At 46.8% G+C, this 9,364-nt stretch overlaps 1 protein-coding gene across 1 annotated transcript in view; it reads left to right on the forward strand.

Moving 5' to 3' along the window:
* LOC149361470 (uncharacterized) overlaps positions 1-9,364 on the forward strand; it is a 441,205-nt gene that overhangs the window by 280,255 nt on the left and 151,586 nt on the right. The gene's annotated exons all lie outside the window — the stretch shown is intronic.

Here is a 9,364-nt window from a genome sequence, read left to right on the forward strand (position 1 = left end):
CCTTTGAAATGCGTCATCATTTGAAGGTAAGCTATCATTTTCAGCTCTTATTTGTGTACTCGCTCTCAGGCAATACGCCATTGTCGCTGCTAATTCCTCATTGCGAGTTGCCGCAATAACTCCTCTGCCTAAAACGTCCTTGTATGCGTCCTAGTCTATATTGTTTTAAGGAATTTCTTCGGGTACCTCTGCGCACGGAAAGCCGATATGAGGATTGGGTAATGGTCGCTTCCGCGTGTCTCCAAATCAGTGCACCAGCCAAAGTTGTGGGCGAACGAACTTGTGACAAATGTCACGTCGATGCTGCTGGTAGTCATCGGGCCTCGGAGGTAGGTAATGCTTAATCTTTGGAGAGAAGTTTATCAAGCTTGGTACCTCGGGCAAATGTACGTATGTGAGCTGCCCTAAGCTTCATGGGGCGCCCGGCCTATGGGGCGCCGGGGCGCGTACTTCCTCACCCTTCAAGGCCCAACCACTCTATCAGACTGCATGATCTACTACAGAGCGATTGTGATGCTACAGCCCTTTCGTCCACGCCGTATCTTCAGTTATCATTGTCATAAAGAAGGTCATATGCAAAATACCTCCCCCAATCCTGCAGCCGTGGTCGATATGGACGAGACAGCAGGCCTTTGTGCCCTTTGCAAATTGTCAGGTCACGACATTCGTTCTTCGAGGAACATAACAAACGAGCCACCTCCTCACAAAGCACCTCCAAAGAGCACTGAACCACAGCAGGTGCGGACGTCCCATTACGTGTGCACTTCGCCGCAGTGGACAAAATAATGGTGTTCATGAAGCAGTTGACCACCCTGATTGTTGAAGCTCTTCGACCTCGCCATGGCTAGTGCATCATCTCTGGTAGTGCAGTGGAACTGCCGAGGCTTTGCTAATAAGTCATCTGAAGTGAACATCCGCCTCCGCGTCGGTAAACTCAAGAATTTGGCCCTCCTTCTTAAAAAGTGAAATTCCCTTCCTCGCCTCTCTGGATTCTGCGAGTACCATTCTCCTTCCATTACTGATCGCGGCTGCATCCCTTCCTCCCTCCAAACCGGTAAATCTGAAATTTACGTTCATCATTCTTTTCCCATACACCAAACAATCTTTCATGGTGGTGCAACACTGGCCAAGAGCTCTCTGGTCTTCTCGTAAAACCTGCACATTCACTGCTGCTACTTGTATCCTTCTATAGTCGTCCGGGAACAGCATCTGCCACCCTAGGTTGGATTCGTTTCCTCCGCGATAACTTCTCGGGCACCCCTATTTTCGTTGGCGGAGACTTCAACGCGCTCACACTTTCTGCGTCAACCATTTAGATCCCTGCCGAGGTGCACAAAAAAAGGCACATATCTAGATCAATCATTTAAACTACTCAATCAACCGCAAAGTTGAACGCGCCCACGGGGTGGTTCGTATTCGCTTAATTTGTCCTGGTGTTCACGCCCCGGAAACCCTCGTTGGATGGTTTAACCAGACACTTGGGGCAGTGATCAAAGCAGTATTTTGCTCTCTATCACATCTTTGCGTCTCCGGAAAATACACCGCAGCGTGCGCTTTACATGATGTGATACTATACGCGCAGAAAATCGGTTGTCTACACTCTCGGCTGTTTTGTCGACTCCCACATTGTTCAGTACTGTAGATGAGGATGATCCGAACCCGGACATGCAGCTTCTTAATCTCTGGGTTCTTAGTTGCCAGGCGGACGATTATGCTTCTTGTAATCACGATGACCCTTCGATTCTTCCAGCTCTTCCTCGGGCTACTGCACAAGCGCGGCGCTAGTCAAAGCGACTTAGCAGACAAAGCTGGGCTCCATGGGGTTCCCGCCTTTCTGCACAGGGTAACTGACATCTTTGCTGGGTATTTCGTGCCATGGAACGCACTTCTCAAGCAGTTGGTTGTACCGAAACCATTCGCTTGGCTCTGAATGGAGATAAAGCTTTATCTGCACAACAGGCAGCCCGTCAGTTTTTTGCACATGATGACAGCGTTCCTACCCCTTCTCCCATATTATCGATTTCTGAGTCCCTTGAGGACGTCCCTAGAGACTGTACTATGGCAGAATTGCTGGCCTTCATAGAACACTTCAAAACAAGCACTGCTCCCTACCCATTTATTTCGCAGTATGGAAGGCCCTGCTCTAAAGTCCCTCCTTGTTATATTGAATGACGTGCGGCATTCTCGAGTTATTCCTCCACAGTGGAAACATTCCATTGTTGTAGCAATACACAAATCAGGTAGTCAGCCAGTTTCTTTTTTCACCCTATGCCCTGTTTCACATACGTCTACTACCTGCAAGATTTATGAACACATTCCAGCGGCTCGCTCGTCATGGTGGCTATAATCGAATGATTGTTCTCGAGAATTTCAAATTGAGTCCCATCCTAAAAATTGGAACAGAAGCCGATCTTGCTGTTTTAGCTGTCAACGTACCTAACCTTTCTCCCCATAGTCATCTTGCTCCTACGGTGATAGCCACTGACATCACAAAGGCATATTACAATGTGATTTACTGTCCAATTCTTGGTACCCTTAATGATCTCGGTCTCCCGCATCGGTTTCGCCTCTCAATTCACTCATTTTTAACAAGCAGAACCTTCAGAGTACGAGTCCGGTCACTTTACCTAAAACCGCCGTGTACCCCAGGGCTACGTCCTCGCCCCCACATTTTAACCTAACTTTTATACCTCTTGTCTAAGCCTAACAGAAAATTTCTTCGGTATGCGTCCTTGCGTATGCCGACCACATAACTATGCGGTCTTGTCATTCAGATGCGTCTGTGCAACAGTCGGCGCTCCAGCAAGAGCTGGATGCCTTAACATCACGACTACCCCCTTTCGGTCTGGCGCTGTTGGGCAGTAAATCATGTTTCATTCGCAATGGAAACAGATGCCGCTTACGGAAAGCAGCTCCCCCCCTCCTTTCCCACTCACGGTATATAATTCTAAACTTCCTCAACCAGAAAGTGTGGGTGTTCTAGGTCTTCTACTTCATACGTCTCGGACTCGGACTCCGTGGCTCAACGCGACTCGTAAATCTGCTCACGCTACTATCGGTCTGATTCGGAGCTTAGCTATGCGCCCGTCAGCTAGATAATGCCCGTCAGCTCGTGTACTCCCTCGTCAAGCCGCATTCAGCATACGAGGCTCATATTCATCGCCTCACTCGTCGGCAGTACTACTCCCTTGAATGAATCAATCTGGAGGCTATGCGCGCCATAACATAGCTTCCTCGTATCACGCCCTCATTTATTCTGCAAGAGTACGCTCAACTTAATACATTAAGTCAAATCATCCACCAGCGTGAGGCAAACCGACCATGCAAGATGTTGCTTCAACTTCATTGTTAACAGACTTTCTCCATGGTCACAATGTCAACTCATAGAGAATTGGTCCTCTGCTTCGGCGCCGATATCAGCTGCTCATCTACTTCAATAGAGTTAGTTCTTGGGCTAGTTGGTATACTTGATTTAAAGTCATAGTTTTTCAGCGCAACGGCACACGGCACATGGCCATGTGCCGTTGCGCTGAAAAACTATGTGTTCATCTACCTTCAGGGCGCATAATATACACCGTTGCATCACACACAGTACTGCAGAGAGTTACCGCAGTTTAAAGTCACTCCCATCCTCATGTTAACTCCCGCGCTAAGTATAGCGCGGAAACATGCTCTCCCTTGCCCGGGAGCTTCTAGCGAGACACAGCGCAATTGCTTCCCTTTCACTCGTACCCACTTTCGATATTGTTGACATTTACACCGACTACCTTGGCGCCCTTAAGCAGCTTAAGGCTGTCGGGCGCGCGTCTCAAATTACACAATCCATTCATCAACTTTGAACAAAATACCCTGTCCTGTGCGTGTCCACTGTACTCGTGACCAAGCTCACGATCCGCATAATATTCATGTAGATGCAATGACACACCTTGACACCTCAGACGTCCCGCCACCTTCCCCTCTTCCAACAGATCTGTTCCTGCCCCATGTTTCCAAGAAACAGGCTTTGCGTCTGACAACACTTGCTCTAATTCCACCGTGTTAGTACCCTATCCCCTTTAGTCTCACTCGGAAGGAGGAGGTATCTATGCGCCGAAATTGGTCAGGAGCGGCTCTGACTGCGTCATCGGTGGCGTGAGAAACGTTTAGCAGTGACTGACAAGTGTCCCCATTGTGGTGCTGCGCCTGGCCACTGGGATGAAAAAATGTTACTGTGGACTTGCATGGCTACAGCCTCCGTGAGGTGACGATTCCTACGGAAAGTAGGCCTGCGATGGGACTTTACGTGCGACTAATGCAAGTGGACACATGATAATCGCTGATAAACACTGATAAACACTGTCGCTGATCGTCTTCTTTTTCTGTTTTAATGCGGTAGTGTTGTGGACTTGTAAAACACATCCGGTTTCACAATAGCAAAATTTCTGATTGGTCGAGAGGGTCTTGGCGTCATCAGCAACACCATATTTCAATATCTGAGGACTAGGTTGTTCGAGAACCTTTCATTAGGACACAATATACAATTACACTAACCCGAGCCACTCTACCACCTTAATTCACCAACAATACTTACTAAACCACTCTAATCTACCCACTGATCTCCATTATACCATCTTAATCTATTCCCTAAATCCCCTTGTATCGCCCTATTTGCTTTTTCGGGGGTGCGGTTACATCCAAAATTTGAGGTGTCCTTTGAACTAATGAGGGTGGGGTCAACTTCTAAATGTTATTACAATTTCTTCTTTAAATTTGTCGTTACGATGGCCCCAAGGCTGCCTGTTACTTTGAGCAAAAAGTCGCAGAGGGGTTACTGCACTCGCTGAATGATTACTGCAGAAAAGATGTTCTGGATCATTTCTGCTAATTACTGAAGTTGTTCCGCCATTACATATTTGTTTTTATGCTAACTGCTGAAATGAAGTGGCTTGCAGGGCTGGATCTTGGCGACGCCAGCGCTGCACTTCTGCTTCGGGAATTTTCGAACCTGCATCTTGGCTGCACCGTAGCTGTGTTTCCACTCGGGCGGCGCGTCGTATTGCGCTTAGAGGGTGGGGTAATCGCACGGTAAAGTTTTTATAGGTGTGCTGTAATAACGCATTCATATTTATCGTAATGGTGCCCATTTTAACCGTGAATTCATCCCTTCGTTCACTACATTCTACTGTTTTCTTATCACACGAGCACAGAGCGTCCGAAATATGTCTTACAGCGTCTCAGGACTTCTTGCGATTGCGTGCAGCATCTGCTGATAACGCAGGCTGCATGATACGCTAGTCACGGCCAGCTTGCGTGAAGCGGGCATCCAATCAAGAAAAAAGCTGCGCATGGGCAAGTGATCGAGGGCGCGCGTCTCACTCTGAGGCCAGCAGCAACATAACGCTAGAAAAGTGCAGCAAGTCGTGCGTGATCGGTTGAGGCTACACCAAAGGCGAGCCAGGGGTACGAAACTGCGGTCAGTTTCGGTTTCAACTAGTTCCGTGAACCTGGTGACTGACGAAGACCAGATGTTTCACAAAAATATTAATTTCTGGACATGGACGCGGCGCAGTAGGCTGCAACGATGGCCGAATTGTCCCAGCCATGGGGAAACAACGCTGCTTTGTTATCGCTGGCGGTGGTTTGAATCCAGCTCAGGGATTATGTTTTTCAGCTTGATAACGTTGCCGTGACAACGACGCGACGCTGCATCTGGCATTCCTTCTACCGCTGCGGGAGGAATAAGCGCTGTCGTCTGGAGGTGGGGGGCTATGGTACGTGCTGAAGTTTCCCAGCTCCGGCCGAACTTACAAACGAGACACTACCAGCTGCCCTGCAAAATTCATTTCGCTCCAGACCAGCCACAACATTGAAAGAGTCATCGAAAGTTTCTTGAATTACGCTGCCTGCATTGTCGTTTGAAAACGGCGACGTGGGCAATATGAACATTCCGTTAGGTGTTCGAAAGGGGTTAAAGAATAATATCTTTTTTAGAATACACATAAGAGTTGTTTTTTTTTTGTGGCAGTTGGCTTAACGTCGGAGCAAGCATGAATAATGAAATTGGTCTTCTCTTTGCACATTGGACATTTTGCTTAAAGTTAACAGCGCGGTGACATAAACTTTCGGTTTGTTCGAAAACGTAGCTGTCCTTTCCTGCAGACGGCAACATCATGAAACTAAAAAAATCGCTGTTAAGCTGTTTCCTCACAGTGATGAAATATACCCCTAAGAGCGTTTACTGAGGAATGAAGTGCTGATTTCCCGGATTATATAACCGCTAAGTTAATCTTAAAGTGCAAAAGTTTTCTTCTGTTCAGGGCGACGAAAGTACCTCAATGCTACAATAAATCAATCGTGCTTTGTAGAATAATCTTCGTCAAATATTGAGTGGCATTATTTTTCGAAAAACTACAATGCTATATAAGAACCGTAATCTCTACGGAAAATGATGTCAGAGCCTTTCTGCTTTCAGAAACTTCATGAACCCCTTGTGGATTTTGGTACCCTGACACTGTAGATTTAGGTCATTGAAAAGAAATTTTCGCATCCAGGTCCTCATAGAAATAGGTGTAAAGCACCCATAAAAATATTTAAGAAAAATCTTCGGAAGTATTCAAATCGCAACGCAACATCGATATCGTCGCGCTTCAGAGTAATATCCGGGTCTCATTCCGTATCCTCTGGAAATTCTTGACGGCATCGTTGATGCTCCCGCTTCATGGGCGGCGCGACAGTTTTAAAAGCTGATGCTCACTCAAAAGCGTCTTTATGTGCGATCCAAGAGCCTGTAGATAGTAGTGTCTCCCTTTGTTGGAAACTGGCGTACCACCCTGTTTGATATCCCACGTTACAAGGGCTATCAATCATAATGTCGACAGGGTATCTAGAATCTTTTCTTTAAGCATATTGTGGTCTAACAAATCAATCGTTTTGGCGAAGTCGATGAATATGCCGGCTGCTAGGAAACCAGAATCCATAACTTTACTAACTATGTGCGCAAAGTTAAAAAAATGGTCGTTTTAGAATACCCTTTCTTCAATCCAAATTGTTAGGGCGAGAGAATACTATACTTTTCCAAGTAGGTTTCAAGTCTTACTTCTAACAGCTTCTTAGTGACGCTGTTGAAGAACGATTATATCTTAAGCGATCTATACTTAAGAAAGTTGTCTGTCTTTTGGCTTGTATAAGGAAAGAACTTTTGATACTTTCATTTTTGCCGGAAAAACACCAGTAGAGAAAACAAAACTGTCAGTGTGAGCACGAGCACTAAATGTTCTTTCTATGATTAGCTTTGCAGTGTGAGCAAATGCTGTCAATGTCCTCTAGAAGGATTACACGTGGCAATAATTGTTGAAATTAACTGATCTGCCGCTGTAGGACAAACATAAAATGGTCTACTTACCACGCTGTGGATGGTTTCACCGAGTACAAAGAAACAATTAGGTGTCTGCCAACCAACTCGCCCAACAACACATCTTGCTAGTCACTAGTTGCCAAGATATAGAGCCCAATTTTTCCAGTTGTCCAGGTGAGCAATTACTGAGTTTTTCTTGAGGCGGTGCTGTAAATTCAAGTAAGCTTCCTGAATAGAACATTAGGGCCTTAGAGTCAACATTTTTGTATTGATGGGCCCTATACGCCCAGGGCTCTGCAATCGAAAGTCGATAATTCATGAGGGAACACGAAATCAAACCTCGAACACGGAGCTCACAACGAGCAGAGCTCGAATAGCACTGGGACAGAAAATGAGATTGGAATACTTCCCAGCAGTTTGGCAAAGAACTCTTGCTTTGAAGAGATCAGAACGAGTGCTATTTTTTGAGAGGGAGGTGGAGCTCGCCGAACTCCAACATGTGGGGCAACGTACCCTGAGCTAAACCAACAGTGGTAACTCGGGCAGTCCCTCTCCAGTCGGTGTGAAGGGAACGCACTCGAAGCAAACGGCTGCGCTTCCTTCCGCTTATTGCTGCCAGTGCGCGTCGCGTTCCCTGGCGAGGTCCGCGACAGGAGCGGTGACAGCTGGCTCTGGGGAGCACACTCCTCCTTTTCCTTTCGCTTTATTGTGCTTTACTGACAGCTGCCTAGCTCGCCTTGGATGTTGGATGCACTCGGTTGCCTCGTGAGGCTTCCTGTGGCAGGGGGTTCTTCGAGATAGAGCAAGGAGAGGCGGTTCGTCTTTCCAGCGACCTGTGCGAGAGAACTCTGCCGGCAAGAGGAAAAAACAATTTCTTACGACTTCTATGTAGGGTTCAGTGAGGTGTACTTCTCAGCAATGGCTGTCTTCCACTGCAAAATAAGACATGCTATGGGAACGTGGCAGTATGTTTTTTTGCCGCTTTCAAACGCTGCGGAGAACTGTTTTGTTTTTCTGCACTTTGGTGTGCAAAGCCTATGAATCTAACATCTAATCAATCGGAAGAGATAGAATCACGGTCACCAAGGAAGGTTTCCGTTTCCTTCTTAGAACATCTGCGCGGTGAGGAAATGGATATGACAACTAACTATCAAGGTAAATGTAAGACAGCACTCATTACGCCTTAGCTCTATATTTGAATACATGCAGATGCTCATTATTACGCGTTCGCAGATTGAAAGGGTAACGCAGAGTGTAATGCTTTCACTTTCCAGTGTAGTCGGATTCTTAAACATTGAAGGAAAAGAACCTTCTGTGCAAGAAGAAGATTAACAACCTGCTTCTCAACTTGGAATTGCGTACTACTTCGCAGAGTCAGTTCTTCAACGTGCTTCCGAGCTGACTCCTGCAAGAAGCAGAGCTTTATTTTCAGATGCAATAAAAAGTGTCTACTATTTGTGCACGTAGCACTTTGCGTTAGAAACTCGAGGCCTAGACGGCAATGGAACGCAAACTCCGAGAAGCACTGATAAGCGACAACAGCACCGAGAAGTGGCCAAAGCAGAACTTTTCTTCACCACAGCCACCAGCATGCCGCACCAGGTTAGTGCCGAGCAGGTATTGTTGTAGAGGCGGCATTGTTCTCCTCTCGAAAGGGGCATCGACCCGATGCTTTGCAACAAAAATAGGCAGAATAAAATGGAAACAAAACTGGGGAACGGTCGGCACTTAGCCACTCAATGTCTGCTGAAAAGTCAGGCTTCATCCTCATGACATCGACTATCTCAGGTCTTCGCTGACGGCGATTAGTCTAGCAAAAACGGATCCGCAAAATCTTCGTTAAGTGACGTCGCTTAGCTGACGAAGCACGCTGTACGGTCGGAAGTACTGCTTTAGTTGCTTTTCTGAAAGACCTTGGAGTCTAACATGTATCCACACCCACACCCTATCGTCCGGTGTGAACGTCACCAGTCTGTGGCAGCGCTTGGAACTACGGGCGTCATGTCCTTGTTGGTGCTGAATGCGCAGCCT

Source organism: Amblyomma mixtum, chromosome 2 (assembly GCF_055824585.1).
Source record: "Amblyomma mixtum isolate Tamu chromosome 2, ASM5582458v1, whole genome shotgun sequence".
Classification (NCBI taxonomy): domain Eukaryota; kingdom Metazoa; phylum Arthropoda; class Arachnida; order Ixodida; family Ixodidae; genus Amblyomma; species Amblyomma mixtum.